Source organism: Elephas maximus, chromosome 20 (genome assembly GCF_024166365.1).
Source record: "Elephas maximus indicus isolate mEleMax1 chromosome 20, mEleMax1 primary haplotype, whole genome shotgun sequence".
NCBI classification, from domain to species: domain Eukaryota; kingdom Metazoa; phylum Chordata; class Mammalia; order Proboscidea; family Elephantidae; genus Elephas; species Elephas maximus.
The window spans coordinates 37,864,660-37,876,364 of NC_064838.1; the positions used below are offsets into that span (position 1 = coordinate 37,864,660).

General features: G+C 49.1%; 1 protein-coding gene across 6 annotated transcripts in view; it reads right to left on the minus strand.

The window, feature by feature from the left end:
- Positions 1 to 1,779, minus strand: part of RAF1 (Raf-1 proto-oncogene, serine/threonine kinase) — a 98,944-nt gene extending 97,165 nt beyond the window's left edge. For 4 of the 6 annotated variants that reach the window (XM_049863372.1, XM_049863369.1, XM_049863371.1 and 1 more), the window contains exon 1: positions 1,370 to 1,777. The gene's annotated coding sequence lies outside the window, so the exon portion shown is untranslated. Of the gene's footprint in view, positions 1 to 1,369 lie in introns of all 6 variants that reach the window. The other 2 variants (XM_049863373.1, XM_049863374.1) reach the window with 2 other exon arrangements.
- Positions 1,780 to 11,705: the final 9,926 nt, after the last annotated feature.

An 11,705-nucleotide genomic window follows, 5' to 3' on the forward strand; every position in this document is an offset into this window, starting at 1 on the left:
AAAAATGATTAGGTATCAGTAAGAATAAAAAATTAGCAACACCTATTTTTTATTCAGAAGAATCCAAATTAAACCAACTAATTCACCACTGTGTTCAAACAAAGAAAGACCCTTAACAATCTAGCAACTTTTCTTCTGGACTCTCTTCTCTCACTATTTCCCTGCACCCCAAACTATTTGCTTGCTCCCCAAACTCATCCCAATTCCTGCATGCCTCCTTTCCTATCAGGAGTTCTCTCCGCTAGGAATGCCCTTCCCCTCCTCCTCACCTAGTGAGCACTTACTCATCAGTCCTTCAAAACTCGGCGCAAAAGTCCCCTCTGGCGTACACTCCTCCTTAGGTCCCCTAGGTAAAACTAGGTGTTCTAAGTTCCCACAGCACTCGGCAAGCCAATCCTTATCATATGGCGTTGTTCTCACGTCTTGGGAGCGCACGGAGGGCCGTTTCTCCCCACTCACCCTGCACAGGGCTAGGCAGGCAGAAAAGCTCCGCGAACGTGTGAATTCATTCCCTACCTAGATTAAGTGACCTCCTCGAACCCGGTCACATCTCAAGGAGACAATATGAGACCCCATCATTCTTCCCACTAGAGAATGAATACCATGGGCACACCCAGACCCTGGAAAATGAACAACGAACGAACACAAGCGCCTCGCCTCTCGGGATCCTAACTCCTCTCTCGGGGCACCGACTAGCTAGCTCTGCAGAGCCTGTGCAGTTGCAAGGCTGAAGCGTCCCGGCAGCGGCTCTTATTTCACACAAAAGACAGCCCTGGATCTTCATTCCGAAGCATCCCGGGGCCCATGCTCAGCCTAAGCATCCTAAACCTTTCATTAGGAACCCACAGAGTCCTGAAACCCAAGGCGAGGCCCCTATGCCTTTGTGATGGGGCACTGACCCATATCCTTTCTTCTCAATTCCTTTCATCCTCCCTAAAAGAGTGACATTGGGGTGAAGGACCCCGAGAGAAGGTGCAGGCCCGGGTACCCACCCCGCGACCAGAAAAGAAAAAGGAATTAGCTCATCCGGGTGACAACACCGATACGGGGCAGCTCTGGGCGGATTCTCCCACTGCCAAAATATGAGGAATGTGCACTGGGCACAGGGGTGGCGCTGGCACGTTTCCCCGAAACACAAGGAAATCTGAGTGGGGATATGGGAACTTGGGTCGCCGGCCATGACACCCGGCCCCGGGCACCCCTGCCGCCCAGCGCCACCCGGGGTGACAGCGGCCTGGCCCAGGCCCTCCGCCCGGGCAGCCGCGGGGCCGCTCCGTCAGCGCCGCCCAGGCCCAACCGCCAGGGAACCCGGTCCCTCGGCCCCGCCGCCCCGCTCCCCCGGCTTCCAGTACCCGGCGCCGCCGCCTACCTGAAGGAGCCAGGCCGACCCCGCGTTCCGTCGTCCGGCGGCGGCGTCCAGTCCGCTCCTCCTCCCCGCGGAGAGTGAGGGAGCGGGAGGCGGTCACATTCGACGCGTCCCCAACCCCGGGGACGGGGCCCCGGGCAGTCCCCGCATCGTCCCACTCGCGCTCTGCGCCTTAGGATACACACCCCAAAGCCTCGCCAACTGGCCCGCTGCGGGGCCCAGGGAAAACCGCAGGGAAGCCTTCCCGCCTCACGCTCGCTCTCGTCTTACTCCCGCCATCTAAGATGGCGGCCCCAGCGCCCGCAATGAAGACACTCTCGGGCGGCCCCGGCGAGCGAACCCTGCGCTCGGTGCTCCTCCTCCCGGCCTGCTGCGCCACCGGCTCTGCTTCTGCGCGAGCCCGCCTGGCAGCCGACTACGAGCTTGGTTCGGGCATCTGTCGTTCTGGTCTGAACTCGGGCCCGCCTCCTAGGGGAGGGCCGTAGCCTCGCGCTCCTGGCGGTCGCCATTTCGGAGCTGAGGAGGCTGCGAAGAGGGCTTGGGGGGGTTATCGGCTAGGCGGCGGCGGCCAGGCGGGGCCGGGTCTGAGGGCCGGGTCTGAGGGCCGGGGGAGCTCCTGGCAGCCTGGCGTGACCAGACGTCCCCCAGGATGCACAGCACGGAGGACAGTGACCAGCTTTGGCGCGTCCTCTCCGTAGTCGAACACCTCCGACGCCGAGTTACGACTTTGCCACTCACGGGTTGTGTGGGAAAGCCACTCTTTCTGAGACCCTCTTCATCTATAAATTGGGGGTTCATCCCCCGCCTCCCATCAGATTGACAAAAAATTTAAAGACTGGTAATAGCCAGTTTGGTCCAAGATATATAAAAACCTGCCGTGTACCCTAACAGCGCTGGCACGAATACATACCGGACGGCAATTTGACGTTACCAACTTGTTTTTTTTTTTTTTTTTTAACCCTGGGGGCGCAGTGGTTAAGAGCTCGGCTGCTGACCAAAGGTTGGCAGTTCGAATCCACCAGCCGCTCCTTGGAAACCTTATTGGGCCGTTCTACTTTGTTCTATAGGGTAGCTATGAGTCGGAATGGACTGGACGTGGCAGCGGATTTGGTTGGGCGTTTATTCACATTTTTAAATGTATATACCTTTCCAGCAATTCCACTTCCGTACAAATATGTACTCATAATGCACAAAAAGAAATGTGCAAGGACGTTTATTGCTAACCAAAAAGTCAGCAGTTCGAATCCACCAGCGGCTCCTTGGAAACCCTTTGGGGCAGTTCTCTGTCCTGTGAGGTCCCTATCTCCTAGGCAACGGTTTTGGCTTTTTGGTTTTGGGTTAGAAAAACATTGGGAAAATGTGGTTTAATTAAATAGAACACTGGTTAAATAAACAGCGCCACATCCACAGTATGGAATGTCACCCATCTGTTAAAAACTATGAGCTAAGTCTATGTATTTACAAGGAGCCTTGGTGGCGCTGGGCAGTTCCAACCCACTAGCAGTTTGGCTGGAGAAGTCCTGAAGATCTGCCCCTGTGAAGATGATAGGGTCGCTATGAGTTGGAACGGACTCCACCGGCACCTAATAAAAACAATGATTACACCCTTGAAAACCCTATGGGGCAGCTCTACTCTGTAGTGAGTCAGAATCAACTTGACTGCAAAGTTTTTTGTTGTTTTGGGGGGGGCGGGCGTTAAGGCTGTACCTATTAAAAAAAAATCCTCCAAGGCAGTTTTTCAAAAATTGGAGTATGTACAGTATTTATGCAACACGAGCCACAAAGCTACTTAGTACCATTAGCTACATTCATTATTTAAATTGTGTAGCACACACTGTTCTGGGTATTGGGAAATCAACAATAATCAAAATACCTGTCGCCTAGTGATGGGACACACACAAAGTGTAAATAAATTCAGGTTCTAATACGTGCTCTGTAAAGAAAAATGCAGCGAGATGAGATGATAACAGGAGTATATGGACCTACATAAAAATAAATGCAGGGAAAAGTCTGAAGGCATAACATATGCAGGAGAGTGAAGAGGAATTTTTTTTTTTTTTAATGGGAATATAACCATAATACCCACCTCGTAGGATTAAATGAGATAAAACACTAGAGCACTTAGCACAGAGCCTGGGGGTTGAGACTTCATGTGGACCCAGACTGCTTAGGTTCAAATTTGGACTCTGCCACTTCCTAATGTGACTTGGGCAAGTCACTTTAACCTCTCAGTTCCTCAGTTTCCTCGTCTGTAAAGAAAAGGTGATAGTACCCACCTCTTAGAGTTGTCAGGATTGAGTGAGTTTAAGATGTAAAACACTTGGAACAGTGCCTGGCAGGCAGTAAGCATTCTAGAAGTGTTAGCTGTAATTGTTACAGCTATCTCTTATCATATCATCCTCATCATCCGTATTATTACTTGAGACAGAGCAGCCAGGCTACACTTGCTAACCCCAGGCCATTTCTTCCTTCAGTGGCCTCCCCGCGCGCCCCCCCCCCCCCGCCAGCTGGTATGTGCCCAGCGCTTTACAGTTTAGAAAGCTTGAAGATCCTGTGCCGCATTCAGACCTCATAGCTGGCCTATGTTTTTTAGGTGAGGGAATGGAGACACAAAAATTCAATCGCTTAAGCCAGGTCACCTAACACACAGACACAGATAGCTTCGTCTTACTCCTAGCCCAGCCCGGGTTTGAAGCCCTTATCACCACCATGATTTGAAGGTTTGTCCAGAGATAAAATCGTATCGGACTTCAGTGGGCTCTCAGGGACCTCCCAACCCCTGTCATGGAGAAGAGTGACTCCAGCTCCCCCACCACCTACCTCCTCACTCTCTACCTCCCTCCTCTTTGCCCCCTGCCCACCTGGTGTTGATTCCTCTCAGCCCTGGCAGTTCAGCAAGCTACAGAGTGTACCTTTACCCCAGCTGTCTGCAGGTTGCCACTTACTCTCTTCTCCTCTTGAGTAATCCCAGTGTTCTGGTAACAGGGATTGCTAACTCAAGTTACCACAGGGACCAGGCAGTGATGTAAATGACAGAAGTTGGCCTGGTGTGGGGGGCTCCAAAGAGAAATGGGAGGAAGGAAGGAGTCAGTAATGGTTTGAAAGAAGAATGGATGCCCCAAGATCTCAGATAAACAGAGGAGGGAAGGAATGTGAGGGGTCACAGCTGGCAGGAGAGTGATGGGGGAAGGGGAACATGTGAACTTCCCTGGATGTTGGAATGTTCTACTTCTTGTCCTGGTGAAAATTGGTCATGTTATACACTTAAGATATTTCTATTTTTCTCTATATTTGTTACACCTCAATAAAAAAAAAAAAAAAAAGATTGTGAAAGATGGAGAGTAAGGTCTTTAAGCCTGGCAGAAAGGGTACACTTGTCACTGAAGGAGAGAAAATTTTAACAGGTGACAGCTACCATTTGTGGGGTATCTTCATATATCAGGCATTTTACACAATTCCTGGTACACACCACAGCCCTAAAAGGCCTGATTTTCAGAGGAGGAAACCTTCAGGAGGACACATAGCTGGTAAGTGGTAGAGCTGGGATTTGGACCTCATTGTTTATTCCTCATTCAGTCCGTAAAGAATTCTGTTGTGCCTGATATATGCCAGGCCCTGTGTTAGCCCTGGGCTTGTGAACAAGCTGAAGTCCCTGACCTTCTTGGTAAGTTCTCACCAAGAAGACAAGTAGCAAACAAGTAAACCAATAAGTCAGCATTATAATCAGGATTGCAGAGAATCGATGAAGGGAATAACTTGAGAGTAATAGAATGGGAAGGGGTCAAGGAAGGCCTCTCTGATGCGTGATAGTTAAGCTGAGAACTGGAAGATGAGAAAGAGCTAAAGGAAGAGCCTTCCAGGTGGTTGGAACAGCTCCTGCAAAGGTCACGAAGTGGGAATGTGCAGGCCATCATGGTCAGAACACAGGCAGCAGGGAAGAGGTGAGGGAGGCAGGGGACCAGGAGAGGAGGAAGTCCAATCCAGCCTGACTCCCACGCCTGGCATTTCCATGCCACCCTGCCTCTCGGGTCAGTTTAATTTTAGTCACAGATGAGTTTGAGGTGTGGGCCTAGCCTGGGCTGGTGCTGGGCAAGATGGAGCCATGTAAACAAACAGTAGTTACCCTGCCAGGTGATACCGATGTGCCTTAGTAGAGGGCTGTCAGGGGTTCTGTGGGAGGGAGGGACTGGCTCCGCCAGGGAGGGACACGGAAGCCTCCACAGAGGCAACATTTAAGCTGAGTCTTAAGGAGCACATCAGAATTTTCCAGACTGAGAAGGGAGAACAGGAGGTGGGAACAGTATGGGCAAAAGCTCAGAGGTGTGATGTAGCATCATATGTTTGAGAAACAGGCCAGCAGTTCTGTCAGGTTAGGCGTTGCCTCCCTGGGAGAGACAGCAGGGAGAGAATGGTGAAGTGGAGCTGTCTGGCCCAGGGCCAATCCCCCCCAAGCCATAAAAGGGCAGCAATGTAATGGTGGGAGCGGAGACCTGCTGAGAGGCAACCAAAATATGTGGGCTCATATGCAGGAAAGCCAAGTGCAGTTATCTTGGAAACCAGTTAAAAATTAAGACCTGGATTCTCTCATGAATTACTTATAAGCATATAAATTGAAAATCAGTTTGGTAATATCAAAATTCCAGCAATTCTTTTTCTGGGAATTTATCCTACAGATACATTGTGTAATTGTGATGACGTATGTAGAATTTTTGTTTTTTGTTTTCTGTTGCACTGCTTACAATCTAAACATGTGAACATCCTGCAACTCTAAGACCCTCTCTATATACTGATAAGGAAAGATGTCCAAGAAACAGTGTTGAATGAACAAAGAAAAAAAGAATTAAGAAGTAAAACAGAGTGAAAAGAATGCTACTTTTGTGAAAAAGGATGAAAATGTTTGCTTTTGAAGGCTTAAAGTAAGTCTGGAGGACACCCAAAATGCTGCTCGCAGTGACCACAGGTTAGGAGGAGGGTGGAAACCGGGTAGATGGTGAACAGGAGTAGAAAAAGTAGCTTTCACTGCCTAACTTTTTATAATTTTTCTTTTTTGAACCATGTGAGTGTGTTATCCATTTAAAACTTTAAATTTAAAAAGAAACCAACAAAATAACAGACCTGGGGTCAAATTAAAAGGTCAAAACTCAGAGACTGGGAATAAATGGTGGTACAGGGTCAACAGCTCTGTTCCGCAGCCCCACCACTGTCCCCAACTGCTCATTGTTCAGACTTGCCTCAGCCACAAACCCAGTGTGACCTCACCAGGACACTAGCCACCCAAGGCTCCAAAAGCTATCTATGGCCTTTTGGGTCCCTGGGTTGCTTGGCTAGCCTCTCCACACTTCCCAATACCACACCCCCCTTCCACCTCAGCTCTTTAGCTGCAGAGCCCCCAGAGCATGCACCCTTACTAGGCAGCCCCTCCGCCACCATGGATGATGCTGTTCCCTGCCTCTTGGGGTACGCAGGTTCCCGCTGCACAGCCTCACCACCACCTCTTTGGCTCACCTCTGCGTGAAAGCTGTTCAGAACTCTCCCTCAAGCCTTCTTCTCTCACTCCTGCACCACACCTAGGGGAAGACAACTCATTTTCAACAAGAGTGGGGCCGATGTTCAACATCCCCTTTCCACCATTTTCCTACTGTGGCAGCTGTTGAGAATAGATATTTTCTCCTACATAAACCTAGTCCCTCCTCTTTCCTCAGCACAGAGTGGCAGGCATGAGCTCTGGAGTCAAACAGACATGAAATCAAGACCGGCCCTGCCCTTACTACTGTGATTCTTGGCCTATCTTTCAGGTAATGTAAGAGTCAGAGCATTTGGCCTTCGTGGTTGTTGGGAGAATTAAATGAAACAAGAATACACAAGTTCTAGATAAAAAATCGGCAGTTTGAACCCACCCCAAGGTGCCTCGGAAAAGAGGCCTGGCAATCTGTTTCCAAAAGGTCACAACCTTGAAAACACTATGGAGCAGTTCTACTCTGTGCTTATGGGGTCACCATGAGTTAGAATCAACTCAATGGCAACTAACAACAAGGACAACAGCACACAGTAGGTGCTCAGTGAGTGCCATTCCTCCTCTCCTTCCTCTCCAGTGCCTCACCCTGGCTTACTGCTTTCTCCCTTAAATGAATAAGTCAGCTAGGCCTTGAAGAAGAAGAACACCAGCACTCCCAAATGTCCCTTTACCCTTTCAAGTCACCACCCTAGTTCTTTCTTCCTTTTTAGGGCTAAATTTATCCAAAAGTGGTCTAGAAAACCAGTAGACTCCAACTCATGGTAACCTCATGTGTTCAGAGTAGAACTGTGCTTCACAGGGTTTTCAATGGTTGAGTCTGTTTGTTTTTTGCAACTAGACTGCCAGGCCTTTCTTCTTAGGTACCTCTGGGTAGACTCAAACCTCAACCCTCTCAGTTGGTAGCCAAGCGTGTTAACCTTTTGCACCAATTTTCTTACCTATCCCTCTCTTTAGCCCGTATTGCCTGCCTCCCACTGCCATCCCCAGAAGGTCTCTCCTTCCCACAGAAACTGCCTTCTACCGTCACCCAACCAAATTCCAGGAGGGTTTCCCAAGTGGAGCCTCAGTGTACTTTATGACATTTGGTCGAAGACACCCTGTCTTAGGCTGGCTTCTCTAGAGAGCAAAACTAGTGAAACATATACGTATAAACAGAGAGAAACCCACTGCCGTCAAGTCAATTCCTATAGGACAGAGTAGAACTGCCCCACACTGTTTCCAAGGAGCACCTGGTGGATTTGAACTGCTGACCTCTTGGTTAGCAGCTGTAGCTTTTAACCACTGTGCCACTAGGGTTTCCATAAATAGAGAGAGAGAGGTTTAATTCAAGGAAATAGCTCACTCAGTTGCAGAGGCTGGCAAGACCCAAATTCATGCGTCAGGCATCAGGCAAAGGCTTAGCCTGATTCAGGTGGTAGCAGGGGCTGATGAACCCAAAACTGGCAGGTCAGACAGTAGGCTGCTTGGCTCACAGGGCTGTGGGAGCTGACGAATCCCAAAATCTGCAGATCTGACACCAGGCTGCTGGTCCACTTCCCAAGAACTGGAGGTCAGATAACGACAAGTCATACGCAGGATCCAGAGTGAGAGTAAGCTTGCTGGAACATCCATGTATATACTGGAGGCAGGCCACTCCTCCTGGAAACTCCCCTTTCACCTGATTGGCTGCTCATAGCAGATTTCATGATGGAGGTGATTATATGACATCATGGAAGAGCAATCAGGCTAATGTCTGCCAAACTGCAGAGAATCATAGCCTAGCTAAGCTGAAATTCTACATCCTGTTGAAATTCTGCTCTGCTCTCCTCTCCTATTTCACCACCCTGATTCCTTCTGCCCCTAGAATGGCTCCTCTTCTCCCCTTAGGCCCCGTGACGTCACTAGGGTTGGTGTCACCCAGTGCAGTAACTCATGGTATCATCCCACTGTCAACCTCCTCCCATACCAGACCATACATAATCCTCAGTAGTGTTTTTTGTACTAATGTTACCTGTAAATTGTAATTCTATCACTCCTTCTTTTCCTTTAATTACTACTCAATTCTCAAAAAAGATATTGATATAGGTTCACAAGTACTAATGACCTTGCTATTGTAGCTAAAACACCAGAAAATTTGACAATATCAGAGACTATAAAAACACCAGCAGCAATAAAAACAACAGTGCATGCTTGTCATGTGTGCAGACAAAACCATGTGATTTGAAGTGTCATTGTAATCGGATGATAATGACAGCTCTGACCAGAGCTGAAGGTCCAAAAAAAGCAAATTAGCATAGAATTTTAGCCTTGTAGTTATATTGATACACATAACCTGGGCTTATGAAAAACGTTTTTGTTGTCATAACCAACTACAGGGATATTTTTATAGACAGTCATTTCAGTGTCCCCCCCTCTGACAGTGTTACTTGGTGTGGTCCACACTCCCTGCAGCCCCCTAATGAGGCCACTGCTTGGACCCTGCAGAGCTGCAGAACACAGAGCATCTCCGTGAAGCAGTTCGTGCTCATCCCTCTGCTGGGTATACTCTCCCCTACTTAGGCTGGGTTCTCTAGAAAAGCAAAACCAGTGAAGTGCGTGTGTGTGTGTGTATATGTGTATATATATATATATACACACACACACAGATTCCATCATGGAGGTGATCACATTATATCAGAGCTCATCATGGTGGTGATTACATCATTATATGACTGCCAAACTACATCGCAACTGCCAAAACACTGAGAATCATGGCCCAGCCAAGTTGACACACAACCACCACACTTATTTTCAGCTCAAGGACCACATCTCCATGGAGCCTCCTCTGGCGGCTTTGACCTACAGTAACCTGACCTTTCTTTGAATTTTTGGTGCATCTCTGCTGCCCCCCATACTTTATTACGTTGCTCTTTCTTGGTCTCTCATCGCTTCAACTAGCAGGAAAGGCACAAGCTTTGGAATCTGACTTTGAATTTCCAGCTCCTTTTTTTTTTTTCATAGCTGAGGAGACGCACTCCGTTTTCTTATTTGTGAAACAGGAGTAATAGTGCCTGCCTCACAGGGCTTTTGTCAGGCTGAAGTCCTTATTTAAAGCATCTTATCTTGTGTTGATGAAAGGCAGGGTTGGCCTTGGGGTTCTGTGATCAGTGCAAACAGGGCTTCGTACTCAGAAGGCCCCTGAGCTTGGGGGTTCGTGCTCTCTGGCTGATGTCTTAAAATTCCTAGTAATTCTTTGAATTTGTACTTCATAAGTGAAGTTTGATGGGACAATGAAGGACGCACCAGGGACTTGTCAGCTCATATGTTGTCCCACTCCTACGGCCTCCCCTGGATAGGATCTTGGCTGGCTGCTCCCCCACTCCCTTGTACTCCAGACTCTGCCTAGTCTCCCCCCTCTCCTAGTCGTCCCTGCACCTGTCCCTTTGTGGGGACCTGGGTACAGGTGCAGGGAAGGACAGGGTCAGGTATATGGCATGGCGATGGCCATCCTCGCCCTGGTGTGGTAGTACCTCAGCTATCTGGCTAGTAGCTGGTGGGGTCTCTCTCCCACCCCTAATCTAGGTTCTGAGCACAACCTGACCCAAAGGTTGCAATTTCCTGGGGTTCGCCCGTCTGGCATGAGTTGGGATGGTGGGAAGGGGAGTTTGACTTCCCCGTCCCCAGCCCAGGCCCAGTGCATGAGTCTGGCAGTAGGCGGGAGGGCACAGGCATGCTGTGTCATAGAGCAGGGCTTCCCTCCAGGTCAGAGTCTGTGCTTGCCCTGTAAGTATTCCCATGGCTAGGGAGCCCAATGTTCAATGGCAAATACAAAACGCCGTGGCAGTTTGAGAGAGACCATAGAAGAAAGAAAAAAGTTTTACATTTTAGTGCCCTTAATGGCACTTTTTTTCCTGCTTTTTGAATAAAACAAACAAACAAAAAACAAACCTGTTGCCTTGAATTGATTCTGGGTCATGGTGACCCCATGTGGTGATCCCCTGTGTATCAGAGTAGAGCTGTGCTCCATAGGGTTGTCAGTGGCTATGATCTTGAGGCCTTTGGGTGGATTCTGCCAACCTTTCTGTTAGCAGCCAAGAGCTTAATCGTTTGTGCTACTCAAGGACTCCCTTTTGCACAAGGGGCCTCACATTTTCATTTTGCTCCTGCTCCCCTGCCCCCAAACTATGTAGCTGGCCTTGGTAAGAGGCCAGGAGAGTCACATGGCCCTGAAAGGGTCTTAAAATTTGCCGTTCTCCCTGAACAAGATTATAGAAGTACACGATGAGAATAAAAGAAACTGCTCATCATACAATTTTAAACTCAGGCCTTGTCATCAGACCACAGGGTGGTAGACTATTGTCCCAGTTGTCCACTGTTGCTTAACAAACCACCCCGAATTAGGGGTGTAAAGGAGCAACCATTTTATGACACAGATTCTGGGTCAGGAATTCAGACAGGACATAGCAGGGATGGCTTGTTTCAGCTCCACAGTGCCTAAGGCCTCCTCTGGATGACTCGGTGGCCAGAGGCGACTTGAATGGTTGGGGGTTGGGACAACAGGGGCTGGATGATCCTCTCCTGAGATGGTTTCTTCACCTTGGTGGGGTGGCTGAAAGGCTGGGCTCAGCAGGGACCATCTGCCAGAGCACCTCCATATGGCCTTTCCAGCATGGAGGTGCAGGGTAGTCAGGGTTCTTACCTGGCAGATCACAGCTAAATGTAGAAGCTGCACAGTCTCTTAGGACCTAGTCACCTGACATCACTTCTCGTAATTTTTCCCATTCCGGTTATCTTTCTGGTTCACCCAAATTTTAAAAATTCGGGTCTGTTCCGGTTTTGCTTCCTCAGCCATGACTGAACCAGGAA